Source organism: Pleurodeles waltl, chromosome 3_1 (assembly GCF_031143425.1).
Source record: "Pleurodeles waltl isolate 20211129_DDA chromosome 3_1, aPleWal1.hap1.20221129, whole genome shotgun sequence".
Taxonomy (NCBI): Eukaryota; Metazoa; Chordata; class Amphibia; order Caudata; family Salamandridae; genus Pleurodeles; species Pleurodeles waltl.
The window spans coordinates 953,709,265-953,731,801 of record NC_090440.1 but is presented as its reverse complement, the minus strand read 5'-3'; the positions used below and the strand labels follow the sequence as shown (position 1 = coordinate 953,731,801).

The 22,537-nt window shown below is 43.0% G+C and overlaps 1 long non-coding RNA gene across 1 annotated transcript in view; it reads right to left on the bottom strand.

The window, feature by feature from the left end:
• The window catches only part of LOC138283292 (uncharacterized), a 57,522-nt gene extending 36,172 nt beyond the window's left edge, over positions 1–21,350 (bottom strand). The window contains exon 1 of the long non-coding RNA XR_011201171.1: positions 21,278–21,350. This is a non-coding gene — a long non-coding RNA (uncharacterized lncRNA). The remainder of the gene's footprint in view (positions 1–21,277) is intronic.
• Between the last annotated feature and the right edge of the window lie 1,187 nt (positions 21,351–22,537).

Here is a 22,537-nt window from a genome sequence, read left to right as displayed (position 1 = left end):
TATATGTGTGTCCCTACTCCATGTTTTCCTGCATTACTTGTAAGGTATGTAGTGTCTCCTACATTGCTCCCATTCTTTAGGCTGCTTGCACTTTGTATACATTTTCTACAGCAACATTGTCTGGTCATACATGGACAGCATACAACATATGACTTGTATAATTTGTAGATGTACACCTCTCCCACTACTGGCTACTTGATAGTTACCATTCCATTGATGGTATTTGTGAGATGTTACGAGTGCCACGCCCACATGATATCACACTTGCCATTGCACTTGTGTTGTTTCCAAGTGGCCTCTGGTGTTGTATTTGCAAGTATATGTGGGTGTCTCTAAGCTGTCCATCCATATCCTCCATTTAACATGGGTATGCTTTTCTTCCAGCATGCCACAACCTAGGCAACTCTTACCATGACTGAATGATGTTAAAATGTGAAAATATCTCAGTGCTGTACTTTTCATTAGCCAAATGAAACAAATATGTCTAGGTCTACTCCCTCTCAGTTTGATTTTATGTCTCTGACATAATTGAACAATGCTGGACATAGTAGCACATCCCACATCTGATAACAATGTTGGAGCACAAACCATGTATGGGATGAATTGTTACTGTTGCTACCATGCACTTGTTCTGCCATGTGAGTGACAATGAGTGGTGTGTATTGCTATGTGCTGTGTGATGTTGGTATACAGATCATACTAGGTAAACATGCTGACACATGTCAAGCATTGTTGATACTGGCAAACCAGTTGCTACCTAGGACATACACCCATGCATCAGTCTTCACATGTTTATCTGGATTTGCTCTAGGCATGTCTCAAGACTGCAGATTTGTGTGACAAGTGTGCAGCTCATTTACATAGGGAGTGTAACACACTCTGCCTAAATTCCACCCACACTATTATTTGGTGGTGCATTGCCCTACTAAATTCTTAGATCCTGACAAAGGGTCATGTGTTTGAATAGTGGCTCTGCACCCATAGCTGCTTAATTTGTCTGGCAACCCAATGCGCAATCCACAACCAACGTTTGTGTGCCATATGTGAGGTACAGTCCACCATGTGTCAGGGTTGTGCTCAATGGCAGTGCCAGGACGTGATCCCATGGATACACTGTGCATGGTCAGCATCTGACAGTGGTTACAATCCCTGGACAATTACTGAAGGTCCATAGTTACCTGTGATGGCCCACCCTTGTCACACATGTACTGTGCAAGGCAAAGCAGCAATCACCTTGAGTTGTGACAGTGTTCAGGTCCAATATTACTTAAAATCCATTGGTTGACAGCCCCTACCTTATGTTTGCCCCTTGCATACATCCCGTTAGGCATGGTGTTGTTGTGATGTATGGGCTAGAAATTAGCACTTTGATGGCACAAAATATGTAGTGGTGCATGGATCTAGGCCTTCAAGAGTCACATGCCCGTGAATTATGTGAGATGGCGGCAGTAGACCCTCTTACATCACAAATGATGTTGCTACCATATTTGTAACACTTGTGTTTCTTTCCTGCTTCCTGAGGTTTGAGTCACATTCCAATGGTATATGTTGTAGAGAATGAGTAGCCCAAGGAGAATCATGTGCTAAGTATTTTATTTGTGCTATTTACAATGTGATGTTGTTAGTCTAGTGACTATGTATAGAAGTTCTCTACAATGTGGAGTCTCCTATGTTCTGTTGTTCCCCCTCCAAATTATCTGCTCCATCATCATCATCCTCCTCATTGGGGACATCAACCTGGTCATCCCAGGAGACATTTGTTTTGACACAGATGTTGTGGAGGATTGTACATGCCAGTACAATTTTGCATACGAGTGGTGGAACATACAAGAGGCTTCCTCCTGTCAGGGTCAGGCACCTGAATCTTGATTTCAGGAGCCCAAATGTCCTCTCCACCACATTGTGTGTTCTTCTGTGTCCTTCGTTGTAGGCCCGCTCTTCCACCGTTGTGGGATTGGCAAATAGAGTCATAACCCATAGCTGTATGCCACACCCTTGATCAGCTGCAAAGGAAAGAGAGAAGATGTGTTGGTAAAGCTTGATAGTGGTTTGGAACATACCATGGAAGTTGTTAGTTTTAGTTGGAGTGGTGACTCAGACTTGCTTGTGGTATAGTGTATGTTCCTGTTCTTGTGAAATGGTTTCATTGGACTGTGTTGATGGGCATGACAGTCTTGGGTAGTTGCTCAAGGGCCTGGGAATTGTCCTATTCATCCCAAAATGAGGTTTATAATTTAGATAAATGTGTTGTGAGTCAATATTTAAAGCAGTGTTCTGTTGTTAGATGGAACCTACCACCTCCTTTCACCACAATGGTGTCAGATGTTGAGACACCATAGTTGCCCTACAATGCCAGACTGTGCCGTCCATGTTACCATGTGGCACTTCGCATGCAGTGTGAAACTTTGTGACCCTTTGTGGCAGATGATGGTTGTGCCAGCCATCAAGTGTACTAGGGTGTGCATCACACATTAGTAGGATGATGTAATTTGGTGCAGTAGTATCTCCTAGCTTCCAATACATGATTCTTCACAGACACTTTCTACACATGCACGTTGAAGGCTCTGGGAGTGGGCACAGCTATTTTTCACATGAGTCCCTTAGAATGGTGCATGTAAGGTAGGTATGTCCTCTATACTCCTATTGAGTCCTACTATGCCATTCATGATTATTACAATTATTTCACAAACTCTGCACCATGGTGGACCATTTCTGGTATACGGAACAGACATGGCAGTGGTGTTAGGGGGTTCCAGGGGCGCATGTGAGGTGGCACTGGAGTAGGTGCTGCCCCATTTCTCATGGTTCTGCCCCATGGTCTTTAATGGCAGGTAATTTTGTATTTGTATGTGTGCGACACAATGAAGCAGACAGGTGTAGGTGCACACTACAGGTATGTCAGGTATGTGTAGATGATATGTAGTTGGTTATGGCACCACTTGGGTGGCATTTGATTTAGGTTCTGCCAGATGCTTGCACACCATGATTTACATGGGACTGTGCCTATGTGTGACTTTCTTAAAATGGCCATGGTCCATGCCATTAACATGGCTGGGTCATTCTTTGTTTGGTGTAAGGTGTGTGTGATCTGTATTTAGTTGTCAACCTGTGGACACTTGTAGTGGTTTGTGAGCAGCTTTTATATGCAAAGAGTACTTGGCTCCACCTGTCCACACGTGGTGGGCCAGTCAGGGTGTGGCTGTGTATGTACATGTGGGTGTATGTGTTTGTAAAGTGCAATGAATGCAGTGGAGTGTGGCATGTTGCATATATGTTGTTGCCTGTACCTCTATGTACCCCTGCCCATGTGTATTTACTGTGATGTGTGTCTTATTTGTCCTAAATGGATGGTGTGCTGTGTGTGTTATAATTGGTATGGTGGCTTACCTATGAGTAGACCATTGCAATATTGGCCATCCTGGAGCCTCTCGTTGATAGTGCAATGGCAAAATATTATGCATCATGGACGCTCCTGGGATATTTTGCAAGGATGTTGGAGAAGAGCCCACGGTGGTCCACAGTTCCTATATAGGTGTTCTGTTGCTGCAGGTGGCACCAGTTGTACATGGGTGCAGTCCATTGAACCCAACAAATGTGAAAACCCAGCAATTTGATAGAAACCTTGCTTGGACCTTGCTTGGACTCCTGCTGCAGATGCTGGGTGTTTGGGAAGCAGATGTGGTGGGGTGTGAGGCTATGATAGCATCCAGGACCTCAGGTAGGAGGACTGAGAAGGATGGCTGGGACATACCAAATACTTATGCACCCGTTATCTGAAAAGATCCAGTTGCCAATATATGGAGGACAGTGAGGAGTTTGGTCGTGGGTGGAATGGTAGTGGGAGTTTGCACCCTTGCTATGATGTGTGGTGGAATAAGGTGCAGCAGGCATACAATGGACTCCCGATTCAATCAATACATCCTGAACACATCTTGTTCCCTGAGGCCAAGGATGGTTGTGCGCTGTCTGAAGATCCTCTCCCTCCTCCTGCGCTACGTTTGTGGCTGTTGTGATGGTGTTTGCGGTTGCTGCGGTGGTGATGGAGGGACCTGCTGTCTTCGCTGACGTCTGCGGCATGTGCCAAGCTGTAGCAGTACCACTTCCATGTTGTCCTGGATGTTTCAAATGCTCCTTCTGTGTGTTTTCCTTGAGTGGTGGTGTGTGGGCCTCTTTTTAACACCTGGTCTGACCAGGTGTAAAATGTGACACCAATCGGATTTAGCCCCATTTTTTAAGTCCGCATTCTTGGTTTGCATTGTTTTTGCGTTGGTATATAAATATGGTGCAAGAGGGCTAGCGTAATTTTTAGGAAGGGAACGCTTAACTTGCATCTCATTGTCGCAATGGAGCTAACTCCTATATTTTGATGCTAGAGGGGTCCAGCGTCAAAATATAAATATGGAGTTATGTTTGCGCCACTTTAGCACTTAAAAAAAAATGACGCTAAGGTGGCGCAAACATTTCAAAAATATGGGCCTTAGTGTGGGCACCAATAATATTAACTGGAAAATTCATTTTGAGTTAAGCTTTTATCCGAGCAGACTGTTTGGTAACGTTTGAACGTGAAAGGAAAGCAACACACTCCTTTGTCTGCAATCGGTGCTGCAATATCCACTCATGAAATCTTTACTTTTTTTGCTAAATCAAATTGGTTCAATGCAGTTTTTTTGCAAAATGTTTGTGTTGGCAGGCACAACTATTTTCGTTCCATTTATTTATTTATTTTCATTTTGTTTGGTTGTTGCTGATGATCTGGAGTTTGGACTAGGGGGTGTGCAGGCAGGCTCATGTGAGATTAAAGAATAATGGAAATTTTTTGATAGTGGAGGCATGGGGTTAATAATATTTCATCCTTTTGCTTGTATTTTTATTAACTTTTCCCAAATTTGCTATCATACTCTGGTGTTTTGCTTTTTGGGAAGTAGTCTGCTGTATTTTTCACATTCTCACTGCAGTCTTGCTAGAAATGTTTTTATTATTTTAGGGGCTTGTGGAGGACCTTGTATTCATGCACATTTAGGTGATGTTATCTGCATGTGTCTCTTGGTGAAAAGAGTTGGGTGGCTGCAGGTGTCCAGGGCCATTTAGCCAGACATTGTCCTTTTTTCTTCCCTACATGCTTGGCCGCTATTTTGTGTGTGTTTGTGTGATAGTTAATTGTTTTTTTCCGACATGTAAATGTATTTTGATGGAGTAATTCTTGCTTACTGCTGTTTATATCTGGGGAATTTTTAAAGTGTATTTTAATGTTTTCTCAGTTTTTCCATTTTTGCTGTGATATTTTTTTTATCATGTTTGTATTTTTTTTTTACATTACTGATGTTACTTTACTGTTATTGCACAAAAGGCAAAGGATGAACCTATTCACATTTGGGGGGTATATTTGTGCTATCCTTTCCCTGCCCTCCTACAAGTGTTTGTTGATTAAGGTGGAGGAAGAGCAGGGCAGCCATGTTCTCTTTGTTTTTAAGCCTCCTTTTTTTGCTTACATTGCATTGTGGACAAGTGCAATTTTCTGGAGCTAGTGTGTGTGTTATGGGGGGCTATTTCTCATTGCTCTTCATGCCTCCTTCTTTGCTGAATGGTAACCTTGTGGTGAATGACACCAATTTGTGGAACCAGTGTGTGTTTCTGATTGTTAAACATCTTAGTCCACTTCTAAAAGGCATTTTCTAGGAGCAACATGATTATGATGGTGATGATGATCTGTACTGCACTGACAAAAATTACCAAATCTCATACTCAGTTGCCTTCAGGTACACCAGAGGCTACTGACAGACACAGAGATCTCTGTGAAGTAGCTGACCCCAGGATCCTGAGACCTCTCTCCTAACTGCTTCTGCATGTGCTGCTGACCAACTGCTGCCCGACCATGGAGGAATACAGAAGACTCCTGCCAAGTAAGTGGGCAGTGAGGAGAAGAAGTATGTTGTCACTACTGGCTTCAGTCTTTTTTTGGAAATGCTGAATACCTGGTGAACCATATTCTGAGCAGGAAAATGCTGGGAGGAGGGCCACTCCCGAATCAGCAACAGTAACATCACCACCACCAAAACCGAAGCAGGTGCCTCTCACCACTGCAGAGAATGCAGTTATGGCTGAGAGCAGTGAATCTAAAACTGAATTGTTCCAGCAAACAGAATCTCCCCAGGAAACTCAACAACAACTTAAGTCCGCTACGCCTTATATTCCAGAGGAAAGAGCAGAGCAGGGAGCAGAGCAGGAAGGTGAGCTTGCTGCTGAAGAGTTGCTATAGAGCTGGATGTTGTGACAGCTCTTCCACTAGACGCATTGTCTTTACTATCTCACCGAAGAAGGAAAAGAATTATCAGTTCCCATCTTCTCCAAACTCCATCAGATGATTGTGGCAGGGACTGGACACCCAACCCTGCCATGTGGGACAAAGGAAAAGGAACATTTCATAAGGCCTTAGAACTGAGAGAGAAGAACTAGTTATTGTTTATGTGGAGAGTGGCAAAGGGAAGGTGCAGATGATTTCAATTCAACCTGCTCTGATTCATGCTGTACCACCAACAGCACCAGTTTCCATGTTTCCAGGAGCCCCAAGATCTGCAGAAACCAGTATCCCTACACATAACATAATCACAGCCCACCCTAGGAAAAGGCAAACACAACCATCAAGCTACACCACAATATGTTCTTCTGACTTTGACTCTATAAGCTGCTGATAAGAGAGAAGCATATATACTATATGTGCAGAGGGTAGGGCAGAACACGGATAGCAGTACTACTGCTGAATGAGGTGAAGGTGGGTGCTCTCAGGTGACATCATATCTGTTTGGAGAAATGTGGACTAGAGCCTGCATTGGGGTTATCCTGGTAAAGTAGTTCAGGTCAAGTGGAGAATTGACCTGAGAAAGGACGATGAGGGTGATAAGGCTGGACAATATGGCACTTTGTTTGTGATGGGTCAGGTTCGGGGCTCAGCGTCTACTCTGATGGGGCATCAAGGTTTATGGGTGTTACAATGAAAAGTTCAGCTAACAATATAATATTAACAAGAAATCTACCTACTCCACAAGCAAGAGACCAATCCTCTCCCTATGCCCTTAAAAATACACCTCAGTAAAGTATCCTAAACCTAACTTATTGACCCTTCACCAGCTGTTCCCAACAACACCACCCACAACAGGCTCACCCCTCTTCCTAAACCCTTAAAAATACACAAAACTAAGCTAAAGGCAAAGTTAAAACTACACCCATGAATTAGCTTGTGCATCACATATTACTTATTGAAATAAAAGAACTGACATGTTTCTAGTTTTTAGACAAGTGAGCCCAAAACTCAGAACATCTGTATATATCCCCTATTTGTGAAAAGGTCAGCACTTTACAAAATCAAGTTAAAGGTCACTACCCATAGTGCATTGCACTGCACAGTGTTGCAGAAACCCCTGTGCTCTTTATATTTATGTTTGAAAATCCTAGAAAGTCGATTGTTAGGAAATAATGTCATGTCATAGTACATTTGAAATGCCCTTGTCATAAAAAACATAACCCAAATATTTGGGATCACATAGATCATACAACCGAAAAAGACAAGGGGCCTAATTCACAAAAGTAATTTATACTTTTGAGTAACATACACTCTGGAATATGTCTTCTACTTTCAGTATTTACAAACTCGAATGTAAATGTACTACAAAAGTGTAAGTTACATATCCCTACCCCCGTATATAGAAATTGGCTTACTCTTGTGTGGGTTGGTGACATCTCTCCCTAAACCCCTCCCTGATTCTCCCTAAAGCCCTCCTACTCCTCCATAATTCCATCCCCTTTTATACTGTCTGCCCCTTTTCACACCCACACCGATCATTCCCTCCCACATTTACTAATAAAATGCATATTTAGGTGTGTGGAGACTCTGTAATCAGGGCTGAGAACTCCACACACACAGCTACAGGGTAACCTGAGACGTAACCTTTGCACTTAGTTTCTGAATAGCACTTTGTAGTACATTTGCAGTTTGTTAATCAAGCCACAACACCTCAGGCATGTTCAGTGCTTTTAAGGCACAACTTAACAGCCAGATTTTAAAAGTAATTAGTTGCCAGTTTCTGCACAAAGGCATCACAACCCTCAAAATAGGGCAGCATCATAAATGAAAGGTACACCTTCTTGTAAACACAGTAATGGTTAACATTACAGTGAAAGTGCAAAATGTTCTTATCCATAATGTTCTGCAGTGCATGGGAACACATCATTCTGCAGCCAAAGATCTGAAAGTAAAGAAAAAATCAACTAAAATCCCCATTAAGAAATGCCAAAACATCCTACAGTTGCACCTTCTCCACGGCGAACGAGTGCGGCATAAAATAGGCTAATTGATAGGGCAATGAACTAAAAACTGCTATGATTTGTTTTAAAAAAGGTACCGACATTGACTGGCTCCGTCGGCTGCCCCTAGCATTTTGGTCAACTGGCGTCCGTGAACAAATGTCTAAGCTAGTTTACAGCTGAGGCTTTATAAAGTATTTTTACACACAACCCCTTTTGAGGTTGTAATCTTCCCAGATTCAGTCTGCTGAGGATTTTCTTCTTAGGATTTTAAGATCCCACACTGGTTGTCAACTATGTAGACATTTAGGCCCATATTTATACTTTTTTAGCACCGCATTTGCGAAATTTTGACGCAAAAGTGGCGCAAACTTGCAAATACAATTGTATTTTGTAAGTTTGCGCCGTTTCTGCGTCATTAAGTTGTGCAAATGTGGCGCTAAAAAAGTATAAATATGGGCCTTGGTGTGATGTCACTCGCAGTGGCTTGTTCTGTGAGGACCGTGGTCATCTGGCTGAGCAATGTGACTGTCGGGGGTTCTCTGCAAATTAGGGGTCTATTGAGGCCTAAACAGCAATGGGCCGAGGATCACGCACTGTAGCATCCATACTGCACCTGAGGGTGCGCGCAGTCAGTCCATCGATCACTACCAAGGAAAAGGTGGTTTTATCATCCTTCGAGTTGAAGACAGCAAGGGCAGTCTGCAAAGACCCATTCAAATCAGGGAATGGTGTCTAATCCACTATTGTTGCCTACTACAGACTAACACTTCTGGTTCCAAACCCATCCTACATTTGGCCACACTGCTGTTTCTATGCACATTTATACTCTTCCTGGACTCGAAAGTCCTTATAATGAAGTCTGTCTAATTCCCGATTCGGCCAAAAACATTGCTTCCCATCAAATCCGGAATTACAAAGAATGAAGGAATAGTGTGCCCATACATTTCCATCACCCCAGCTCCGGAAAATGTTGGTGACATCTGCAGGTGAGTTTGGGCAGTCAATTGGGAGTGCTGCATTTATGATCATTTTGGAAGCAGGAATACTGGTGCGGTGTTCCTGAAAAACGTTTGATGGATCTCTAAGGGCCTCATTTACGAGGCCCTAATGCCACCGCAGCCTCACATTTTGTGACGCTCCGATGGAGCTGTGCAGTGCACCATATCTACAAGGCGGCATTAAGCCACTTTTCCTGGTTTAATGCGGCCTTGTAGATCTGGGCCGTTCCACCTCAGTTTTCTGCGGCTAGGGGGCGTGCAATGGATGTTGCTGTGGGAGTACCCACACAACACCCATTGCTTTTTGACACTACCTCAAATTTCCTAGAAATTGTAACCCTGAGGCAGCACCAAAAACACAGTTGCACAACAAGGAGAAATAATTTTGGGCCTAATTTACTAAGCCCTAGCACCACCAGAGCATCACTTTTTGCAACGCTCTGGTAGCGCTGTGCAGTGCACCATATCTACAAGGCGTTGTTAAGCCACTTTTCCTGGCTTAACATGGCCTTGAAGATATAGATGGCCCGATGCAGTTTCCTGCACTTAAGGGGCGTGCAATGGGTGTTGCTGTGGACATACCCACGCAACACCCATCGATTTTTGGCATTGCCTCAGATTTATGAGAAATCATAAACCTGAGGCAGCGCCATAAAATAATGCCTCCCCAAAGGAGAAATTAGAGTGGTGCAAAGTGGAAGAATATTTTTATTTCTCCTCATTTTTTGCTCTATGCATGCTGCATTCTGCAGCACACAAGAAGGAGCAAATTGCCATTAAAGATTGTTTTTTGTGCAGGTATCCTTTCCTGCACAAAAACAATCTCCCTTGCCACGCAGACATCCTTGCACCATAGCTCAAGGGTGACTGCATTAGCGCTAGGCAGCTTATTTAGCGCCTGCGCAGGAGGAAACACAGGGATGTGCCATATCCTTAAAGACAGTGCATCCCTGAGTTTTGGAAACGATGCAGCTCTGTGCGGCAAGATTGCTTGTGGCACCATGCTGCGCCATTTCCTTGTAGATGAGGGCCTTTTATTTCTCCTCATGTTTTGCTCTTTCTAAGGAGCAAATCGCCATTCAAAGATTGTTTTTGTGCAGGAAGGTGTCACTGTGCTCTTGTATCCTACTTTCTAGCATTTTCTCTTTCCCTCTTCCCTTTTTATTGCTTCACCTTCTCATGCCATTTGCGTTCTCTTTCTCTTTTCTGTTCCTGTTTCCTTTCTTTCATCATCTTTACATTTTCTCACACTCTCGTACATTTTTTCTTTCTCCGTTTCAATATTTCTTATGCTTTCTCCCGCCTGTCTCTTTTCAAGATGTCTTTTTTCATTCATCATAATTTTCTGCATCTCTCTAGCTGATATTTTCATCTCTTTTGTTTAATTTATGTCACTCTCTGCGCACACTACTATGCTTTCTATATCCCTCTCCCTTTGTTTCTTTTATTTTAAATTTCTTACACCTTCTTCGTCTCACTGTTTCTCACCTTCTCTTCTTCAGATGTTCACTCTTGTTTAAAATCTTTTTGATTGTTTCTTCTTTTGTACACATTTCTTTTCACATACCTTTTATTTATTTATTCATCTCTCTTTAGTTTTTTTTCCTCCCTCATCACATTCCCCTTTGTATTTCCATCTTTCTGTCCTTGACCTCTGTGTCTCGTTTTTTTCTTCCCTTCCCTGGTTATAACCCCCACTTGGAGCACCCGTGGCCATCATAGTCACAATTATGCAAGTGACAGGGTCTGGAATCATTGCCGGCATGAGCAATGCTTAATTTCTAAAGTGCAACGTTTTTATTAGGATCCTGCCATTGTGGCTACCAAATTTGAGGGGTGCCGAATAAGAAGGCCGCCTAGTTGATTCCACCACATGCAAGAAATGGGAGATTGGCAGGCTGGCAGCTTTCAGACACCTCGTCTAGCCAAATGCTGTTGCCCACCTGAATGCAAAGTATTAGGATAGGGGGCTCATGCAGGCCACCAGCTACCCAAACAAAAAGTCCACACAGCGCATTTATTTTCACCACGAACAAACATGCACTCAGACAATGTCACAGATCTGTAAAGCAACTACTACAGTATAGAACACAGTGGAAATCTACTTTACCCCTGTTAATTTCATCCTTTTTTTGGCTCCTTTTTTGCTCTGTTTAACGGGGGTTATCTAGTCAATTATGTCACAATCGGTTTTACAAACCAACTAGACACCATCTTCTGAAATCCTTAATGTTGGTGAGTGCTGATGGTGTGAAATTGGGACAAGTTTTTCTTTTTAAAGATTTTCTTTATTATTTCTTTCCCGTATGCCATGGAAATGCTTTGGGGGAAGACTTGCGTCTCTGAGTGATGGGAGCACACTGCATCATAACTCCTGAAAGAATCACATGGACTTCTGGGTACGAATTCTGTAGAGATCTAGCCTTATGGCATCTTCTGACAGGCTAGAAATGATGCGGATGGTCATGGAAACAGGCCACTTGACAAACATTCCTGCACATATGACCAAAGTCACATTACTTTTTGTAATCCTTCTCCCCTTAGTGTTTACCATGTGACAATATAAAAATACTGCCCATTCAGGTATGCAGTATTTTCCTAAAATGTGTTGTTAGAGTGGCTCCATCACAAAGGTGTCACCATTTCTCACACTGCCATTAACTCTCTTCTCTCCCCTGATTACTTTGATGTGAACTCATGGTAGCACACGGGCTATGTGAGCAAACAGCAATACGTGCAACAAATCTGACTTTAAGCTACATCCGAGTTTTTGTACAATAAGCGCCACTAGGCTGGTGTTACCGCACTACCTGGACAGCCTGAGTATGCTTAGACGCATAGGGCTGGGAGTTTTGTGAAGTAGTTACAGTCCAGTCTAGATTGGTTGCTGTATGTATGTCAAAACAACAGGATTTACATCATGCGTTGTTGCCATGTGATCATCAAATTAATGCCATATAATTGTGGGTAGATTGGCTGAGCTAGTAAACATGCCCCAGTGGCGCGTGTACGCCTGCAAATCCTGGATTTCCTGGCTCTGTGGTGGTTGTGTACATGGGGGGGGGGTGAGGGGCTTATCAAGTGGAGCACGGAACAGTCAGGACAATAGCTTGTAGGGTTGATGGAAGGAGGAGCTTGTGGTTGGGCGCGTTCTGTTGACAGCAGCATTTTCCAAGAGGGGAGGCCTTTGGGGGCGTGGCGCATGTAAAGATCAGGAGATGGTAAAAGGGAGAGGTGGCACTCCCGTGGCACGAGCATTTTTGTAGTCATGTGAGGTCTGGTGCAGGGTAACCCACACACAGTTTGTGAGGGCTGGATGATGGGGTGGCACACATGAGCTGTAGTTGAAAGTCTGCTCACATCGCGGATTGCTTTTGAACCCGAAATGCGCACGCGATAAGGGGAACGTTAAAAAACGAATTACGTCGGGTCCTGTGTACACCGTGCTCTGACTACTGGTGGGTAATGGAGATTGTTTACATCACTGCTAGTCCGTTGAAAATTCGTGTTGCGCTGTGCCCCAGGGCAAAAGAACAGGTTTTAGGAATTTCTGGATTGCCCTGTGTCTGGGGACGGTTCAGTGGCTTAATAACCTGTGCAGCAATGCAGCTCATTATTAGCTTTACGATGATGACGCAGTATGGAAGCATTAGGTTGATGACTGCAGAGCACCAAAGGGAGGCAACTGACCAGATAGAATTACCGGAATGTCACACCTTAATCATAACTACGCAGCGAGTGATGCAACGTGCACCGAGCTGATTGCGCTGACGATAATGTCTGACGTTTGCGTTCTATGGTGTTTTGAGTCTTTGACTCCTGATCTTGCTTATTAAAAGTAGGCGTGTTCATCTTCAAAATGTAGCTAGTAAGTACATAACCTCCCTTTACGCATGAGGAAGGGCAGAGGGATGGTCTATTGAATATTAATAATGGCTAAAAGCTAAAGTCGTATCTGGGGTGCAGAAACGTGCATACATGACAACGCGAAGGCAGCTAGATCGCATCTTTGGGGGCATGGGATGCAAACAGGCTGAAGTGGTACCCCATCGGAGATCCACATGATGGATTTTTGAGGACAGGAGAATGCCTGAGTACCAGGCCACGTGATGACGCTGGATCTGTAAGGGATCCTCACTCCATAACATGGGACACTGACAGTTGGAAAGGGGCTGAAACTATGAAAGGCATTCTGCCAAGGGGACTCTGGTATCACATGGGAGCAGTGAGACAGTGAGGGAAGGTCCTGATGCCTAGACAAAAACAGGGGAAGCATGCATGATACTGTCAGGAGGACACCTTCTGGCAATATACAGTGGCGCTTGTTGAGTGTGCAAAGAGAATGTGCAAAATGTAAAATGTTGAAATGGGTTGGTTCGTAGGTGTCGTGCAGTTTCAGGAATGACAGCTGGGGAAGAGGAAGAGAGGCTTATTGGTTTCCGGGAATTAACTGCTTCTGTCCCTCAAGTTGAAGAATAAACTTATTTCAAGAGTAATTCCTATGGAGCTGTACCACAGCAAACATGGTCAAGACATCTGGAGAGGAGAACATGAAGAGCAACCACATGTGTAGATGTGCTGCCGAGTGGCTGCTTGAATTTCCATGGGATTGTTGGAAGTCCATTGAGTGGAGGAGCTGAAGTCCAGGAGGTATTTGTATTCTGGCAAGCAAAGCCGGTTGTCATTGTCTGGCAACTTGCATTTTTACCTGCAGTGAGTCTGATCTCACACCTTTATGAGACAAACCATGCGTCTTCAGTTTGAACAAACCCAATCCTTCCCTGTGCAGATTGGGACATAAGCAGAAGCTTCCATTTGTAGCACTCTGCTGTTGCAACAACTTTCTATCAATCATCCCCAGCTTATGCAGGGTCATGCAATATAACATTGCAAGTCGAACACCTTAGCTGGCCTTGATTTCTAAAGAGTGTATATATACACTGTTGGAGCTGGCACTTGGCAACCATTTTGTGATTAGTGCGTTTTGGGAGTAAACATACTGAATATTGATTGCTGTAGCAAATGTTCTACTATGCTAACAATTCTGGACAAGGATTGTATACTTGTGCACAACAAGTAGCTAAACCTGGCAATATTGATGACATGCACCTTTGGGTTTATTTTTTACTTATCCTGGATTTCCTACACTGAGTCGTGAAGTTCCTTAAAAAAGGAGTTGGGGATAGTTCACTCCTTCTTTTATTCCCTACTACTGTGTGCTTGGTGGTGAAGGCACGATAGTGGATTAGTCCAGGTTCCTGGTGTAGCACAAACACTGGATAATTCCATCTACGCCCAAGTATGAGTCCCCAGAATCTTGCCATCAGTCCTCCTCGGCCATTTTATTCTAATGGGGATGAAGCATCAATGAAATATATAGAATGGAAAGAGTATTTCATCAACTATATATCTGCAGTAGTTGAACACAATACTATGCCTGCCATCCAAAAAAAGTCTTATGTTGCATTCATTGAGTCCCCAAAAGCTCAAGATGTTTAGTCAGATTCCAAATACTTCTGTTTCAGGATACACTGCTGTATTCAATGCTATTCTTGTAGATTTGGAAACCTATTTTGTCCCTAAAGTGTGCAGAGGAATTACCTGTTAAAAAATCCAAAGGAAACAAGGGAAGGAAGAGTTTGTTATTACATTAGTGCATTGAAAAACTTAGCTACAGATTGGAAATTTGGAGCCTTATGTGATGACTTATTAAGAGTTAATAAGAGTTCAAGTATTTATACATGTGAGAAACCCTTCTTTTTCCCGGAAATGTATGTGTTAATGGGGACACAACATTGAATGACATTTTAACAACTCTATGTACGACTGAGATGTCAAATTGGTGTGCTGATGTAGTTAAACCCAAATCTGAGGATTGTAGCACCGGTGTGGTTGAAAAGAGTGTGGGTTATTGCTAATTTTAAGACACAAGGTTGTTTTAAGATAGAGATGGACACAGAAAGGAACTTTCCCAGATGTTATCTTTGTGACATTAATGAACATCTACCATGCAGTAAATCGTGCCCTGCACTGAAACAGAAGTGAGGAGTGCATGTAATTATGGGACATTTTGAGATAGTGTGTAGCAGGACAGCTAACAGTATCATGCATTTTAGGGATGATTGTGAGGAGTTACAGTGGCTGGACAAAGAAGAGGGCAAATCATGAGAGAAGATGATGAACGGTTGGGGTACTCTTTTGTTGTACATTGGGAAGGTGGTGTGTACATAAATAAGCCAGTGTGATGATGATTATTGGTGGAACTGCACTTAAATTCTATGTGGATTCAGGCTCACCATGTATAATTAAAAATGATGTTGTATGAAGAGAGACATTTGAGAGTAGAATCAGTGAAAGACTCCACGAGACCGACAAACACCATGAGGAATTTAAAGGGGAGAAAAATGGTTCAAGTTTAAGAATTGACGCATCATGGGGAATCTCAATGTAGCATTTAAAGAGCCAACTCAACTTGGTTGGTATGACCAGCAAAACTTGCATATCGTTTTGGATTCAAATAGAAAGAACCAAGTTTTGGACACGGATGAAGGGGAGGCTAGGTGCAGGTATGTTTAGTAAGTTTTCCAAGTCTTTAGCAAGACTAATGGTAAACTATGTGGATTTGAGCATAAGATTTTACTGAAGAAGGATGACAAAACAAAAATCCAGAAAGTTAGACACATGCCTATGCTGTGGGAGGAAGTCTCAGGTGAACTGGAGAAATTGTTGGAGTCCATCATTACAGAGCCGACTGATGCATCTTTATAGCATATCCTCTTTGGTAATAGAACAGTGAGCAATGGCAGAATTACACTCTGCGTTGATTTACGCCATCATTGTGTATAGAATGTTTCAACAGCTGACTTACTGTCCGCATATTGCCTGAGTCTTCTCGATCCAGATTTCCAATAGTACACTGCTTTTATTACACCTGAGGAATTGCTTCAATTTAAACCACTGTTTTTCTCCTGGCCTAGGCTGTGTACATTTTCCAGAGTTTATTGTTCACACTTTTGGGGAAGGAAAGAGTCATAAAATGTTTTTAGAATAACATATCAAACTTTGGCAAAAAAAGAGTACCATAATTTAAGATTACATAAGGTTTTGATCACCTTAGATCAGAAGGGTCTCACAGTTAACTTTTCTGAATGCACATTTGCAAACAATAGTGCCATTAACTGTTAGAAATGGGGTCTTTGGTTGGTAGTCAGGTTGTACTCTGTCCAAGCATGAACCGTCACTCTAGTCAGGGTAAGAGAGATACAGAGCTCAGATAACCCCTGCTCACCCCCTTGGTAGCTTGGCACAAGCAGTCAGGCTTATCTCAGAGGCAATGTATAAAGTATTTGTACAATCACATACAGCAACACAGTGAAAACACCACAGAAGGACTCAACACAAGTTTATATAAATAGCCAATATCTATCTAAATCAAACAAGACCAAAATGACAAATACCCAACATACACAAGCAAAGTTATGAATTTTCAAAGATTAAACTTGAATATAGCGCTTAAAAACACAAATGCTTCAATTTAGAGTTATTGCTGTGTCATGACAGAGTCCTTCCCAACGATCTGACGTCAATGGTGCTGGTCACGGAGTCACATGGATCCCCCAGGTACAGTCCTTTGGTAACCAAGAAACAAGCCAGTGCACAGAGTCGGGAGGGAGAGGCGTCGCTGGATCTGGTGTGGCGTCAGTTCCTTACTGCGGATCAGGGGAGGTGAGGCGGTGTTGGTGCGTGGCATCGGTCCCTGACGATCCGACAAGGGCGATGAATCTGGCAGGTCAAGATGCGTTTGGCAAACTCATGGGGTAGCTGTTGACGCCATGGTAGAGTCGGGTGTCACGGACGTCAGTGCTACAGCACTTCGGGAGTCATGAAGTTGCAAAACTTCAGCAAAGCTTTGGCAGCGGACTTGCGGTATCGGTCGGGGTTGTTGCACTCCAGCGGGGACCACAGCTTAGGGTTGCAGGCAGTGGCGCAGAGTCATACAGAGGCACCGGTTCTGGAGTCGTCCGGAGTCGGTGTGCCTGAATCTTCTTGATTTCTCACTAGAACTCACTTCCAAGAGCCTACAAACTGGATTGGCACCACTTGGCAAGTCAGGGTCCTCAGCAGGAGTACCCAGGTCCTAGTAGGTGAAGTCTTTGATGCTTCTGAGACTTCTTAACAGGAGGCAAGCTCAGTCCAAGCCCTTGGAGAAACTTCACAAGCAGGATTGCAGAAAGCAAAGTCCAGTACTTTCCCTCTTACGGCAGAAGTAGCAGCAGCAGGCCAGCACAGCAAAGCAACAGGCAGAGTGGCAGGTCCTCCTCAAGCATCAAGCTCTTCTCCTTGGCAGAGGTTCCTCTTGATCCAGAAGTAATCTGAAAATTTGGGGTTTTGGGTCCACCACTTATACCCAGTTCTGCCTTTGAAGTAGGCAAACTTCAAAGGAGAGCCTCTGTTGTTCACACAATCTTTCCTTGCCCAGGCCTGGCCCCAGACACACACCAGGGTGTTGGAGGTTGCAGTGTGTGAGGACATGCGCAGTCCTTTCAGGTGCAAGCGTCAGCTCCTCCCTCCCTGCTCTAGCTCAGGAGACTCATAAAGATATGCAGGCTAACCCCAGGTCCCGTTGTGACACTGTCTAGAGGAAATTCACACAGCTCAACTGTCAGTCTGACCCAGATGTGGAATGCACAAGCAGACAGAGGCACAGAATGGTTAAGCAAGAAAATGACAACTTTCTAAAAGTGTCATTTTCAAACAGACAATCTAAAAACAACTCTACCAAAAGACGTATTTTTAAATTGTGAGTTCAGAGACCTCAAACTCCAAGTCTCTATCTGTTCCCAATGGGAAACTGCACTTAAAAGATATTTAAAGGCAGTCCCAATTTTAACCTATTGGAGAGATAGGCCTCGCAATGGTGAAAAACAAATTTGGCAGTATTTTACTATCAGGACATGTAAAACACATCAGTACACGTTCCACCTTTTAAACACACTGCACCCTGCCCATGAGGCTACCTAGGGCCTACCTTAAGGGTGATGAACATGTAGTAAAAGGGAGGGTTAGGTCAAATTGGCTGTGCAAGACTGCACACAGAAAAACTGTAGAGACACTGCAGCAGCAGGTCTGAGACATGTTTGCAGGGCTGCTCATGTGTGTGGCACAATCAGTACTGTAGGCCCAATGGTAGCATTTGATTTACAGGCCCTGGGCATAACCAATCACCAATGCAATTTAGACAGAGAAGACCTGCACTTTAGCACTGGTTAGAAATGGTAAAGTGCCCCGACTATCAAAACCAGCCAAAACGAATTACAGCACAGGGTCCAAAAACAGGAGGTCAGAAGCAAAAATTATATGGAAACCACGCCAAGAGCTGTCAGATCTGACACTAACCTTCAACATGTTATTAGTAAGGGTGAACTTTGTTTGGTGGATACAGTACTAAAGGTTCCTGCACCTAATTGTTCAATGATGTTTGATGATGCTTACGTGCCTAAGATATCTGCTAAAGAACAGGGTCCGAGTGATCTACTGACTGTCAAAGGGATTTATCAACCATTTAGGAGGCAACTGTACATCAAGTGTGCTTAAGGGTTTTGACCTGGTGCTGAAAGCATAATTGTACCACTGACATTAGCAATAAGGGAATAGGTTCAGTTCAAGTTTATCTCAAGTTGAGGAAAATGGAAATGAGTCTGTAATTGAAAATGCCTTCAGATCTCTGTCGCTTTCAGAAGAAATAAAATTGATTTTTGAGTGGGAAACACTTGCATGTGCATGGCCATTAGAGTATTTCAGGGTTTTTTTCATAGTGAGATGCAATCCTAAACCTGTAGTCAAGATTATAACCAGAGGGTATGAATAATGCCAGTGTTAGAATAGGTTGATTCTTGATGCATATGCAGGATTTTGACTACAAACTGGTTTATGTACTGAGCAAGGACAATGTAGTTGCCGACCTCCTTTCTTGCATGCCCAACAGTAGAAAGATTGTGAGGATGATGTGTGAGTTTTGTATCAGGTTACCTTGGCGCATGATGTGTTGTTACCTACCATGGGTATGGTAATGGGATCACAGATTGGAAGGTTATTAAACCTTACAGTTTGTTAAGGAGGTATTGAAGACGGCCTGGACATGGAAGGTTTTTTTAGAGGTCAATGCTAGCGAACTTGTGGAACAACAATGTCATGCATTTTGTATGACAATAGAGGAGAAACTAGAAGCGCGGCATAAAAATACTTCCCTGCATAAAAATGTGGAAACAGAATAATTGAGTGATTTACTTCTGAATTTTAGCTGGTGCTTGCAGGGGCTCAACGGTACACATTTTTGAAGACTGGCACTTATTTTTCCGCAAACAAATTTGATCCGCAGAAATATTGAGAATAATGCAAGAGGGAAAGAAGGAGGGAGGGAAGGATGGTAAAACAGTGACAAAGGGAGGAAACAGATGTAAAAGAAACTGTAAGAGTGAGATAAAGTGGCAGGTGGTGTGTGGTGATAAATTAAAAAGGACGAGGTGAAATCAAGACTACACAGCCATGGTATTCTTTCACAAATTAATTCAAATACTAGGTAGATTCAATCGAATTCTGAAGGGCTCTCTGCAACTTGCTATTAAAGGGAACCTGAATAAGGAAGAGCAATTAGTTAAAGGATGTGTGGGCGTCTAGAGAAACTCACAATTAAGTCATTGGGTGTTCATCATTCAGTGTTTTGAGAGGTCGAAATCACAGGACCAAATGCAATCCAATTTTGGGGTTGCAGAGTGATCTTTAGGAGCAGTAAGGAGTAAGAGTAGTCATGACAAATCCAAATCCTACCATGAATCTATACATAATGTCAAATCAGGACATATTCGAGTGGGGCAATGGGTAAGAGTGCAAAAACCTGGTAAGGTGTGCAAGGAAAGCAGAATGTTTACTAGCCATAGGATGTCATTGAAGCTTTGCAGAACACTGTTTGAGTGTTGGGAAAGCCTGGAACCTTAATTGTGTGCTGCAGGCCATGAAGACTTATAGAAGTTCTATGTTGCAGAGCAGAGAATATATCATTACAATGGAATGATGAAGATGATGGTAACTTGATTGAGGGAATGGATATTGGAGGAGGAATCATCGGTTATGAAGAGCAGAAAGAGTGTGAAAGGGGAGATGATCTTGCATCATGTGGTCCAAGCTCTTGTGTTCCGTCAGACCTTTCAGAGTCATCAACGTCCGATGGTAGCTTAGATGGATGCTTTTTTGAAGATCAAGTATTTTTTTCTTTCACATAGTGTTGTGCATTCAGACGAGTTGAAAATGCAGCCAGAATCTGGGTCTTCTGTATTCACTGACAACTGCTGGCCAGATACTAGAAAGAATACCAAGCACAATGCCTCAGAACTGCCACTTAACAGATGCAAGAATCCTACGGAACGGTCTTAGGACTTTGTAGGTGAAGGAGATAATCTACTATGATGTTTTTGTCAAAGTTCTTTCTCTCCTTTCTTAGGGGTTCCTTTATTTGCTCCTTCTTTTTTTCAGTTTGTTGATGTGTGCGTATGGAAGGGCAGTGTGTAGTGGTGCTGGTGAATGTGTAGAATATGTGTGATGTGTAGTATGTTGTGATGCAATGCGGTCACATTTCAGGGTTGATGGTTAGGAGAGCCAAAAGGAGGCTTACAAACTGCCTGTAGTTAATTGTTGATGCCACTTAGCTTTGAGATTTCAATTTTGTTGTGTAATTCCCCTGGAGTTGTAACACAAAACTGTATAAGGGTACCAGCAATGGCCTGCAGACTCTCACAACGCCTCTGGGAAACTGTTATTGAACCCGCTTGCGATTGTAGGACAGTACCAATATCTCACACAAGAACTCTGACACTCTAGCGGTCAGTGCATTTCCTCAACATAGCTACTTTTTTTTTTTATAGATCTGGGTTAGCCAAAAGCCTTTGATTTTAATTAAATTGTATAGTGTATAATCTACTTACTTATAGGGACTTTCAGCCAATCTGCTTCATCTACTGGTCTAATGTTGCATCTTTCACATTTTTCTTCAGCCCACTACAACATGAAACATAGGACTATAGATTAGCCCATTTCAGCCATTTGATAAATGCACTATGAGTGACAAAATTCTGCTCTTTTACAAAGAGAACATCCACTCAAAGTAGTTCCCTTAGTACCAGGATTACTATGACGAAATGTGCTTTATGAGGCCAAACGATATTTTTGCTTTTAGCCAATGTTGTTTTCATATTGCGCATTCCCAGTAGCTCCTCAAAAATAGTGGGAGAAAACACATAACAAAACAAAACAGGCTCTGACAAAGCCAAAAGGCAGGCATTCACCCTCCTTGCTTTGCGATGCAGTTGGCTCTTAACAGGGTTGTTGCATTTTATGTGATTGGTTCGGGGGCAACAATTTAGTTACACCTCAGATCCTCCGAAATGACCCCCCTGTTTTTGTCTTTTTATGATAAACATCACTAACCTCAATAGAGGTAAAACGAAAGGCTGACTGCCATTTGTTTATTAATAGGTATGTAATCAATGAGTAATCTTTGAATTCCACACAGCGGCGCGCACATTGAGCAGAGGCATGTGTAATCCATAGCCAGCAATAAATGGAGCTGTAAAATGCATTCACGAGCACTAATACTACTAATAAGGAACAGGAATAAAACATGTACATACATCTATTTAAAGGATTGCCGGTGTGAATCTGGAGTGAAACGCTCATTATGAGGGTAGGTTCTAACGAACAAAATTATTTATGGAAGGGTGGAAGGGGATAAACACCAATTTTGATGTCTGGCACGTGAAATAATGTGAAATCAGGAAGCCTGAATTATTCATGGGCCCTGATTTAACAGGAACGATTTGCGCGTGAAATGCCATATGCCTTGATGTTGCCTTTGCAACCTGATAACACGGGGCTGGGTGCCACGATTATTTAGTGTTGCCATAATCGAACTCAGAGGCCGTGGGCCTCTGTGGTAATTAATAAAACAATTATGGTCTGATTTAAGAAAAGTGGCGCTGCACCCAGTGCCCCTTAGCGCCCAACTACTGCCACCATGAGTGTGCCGTATTTAAAATACGGAGCACCATGGCGCAGGGTAGGGGACAGTAGCATCAGAAGTCTTGATGCTATTGATGTACTCTACAGGAGTAGCGCCAACATTTTGGTACTACTCCTGCAGAGTACATAGAGGCACATTGTATTCAATGGCTAGCCCACTTTTAATG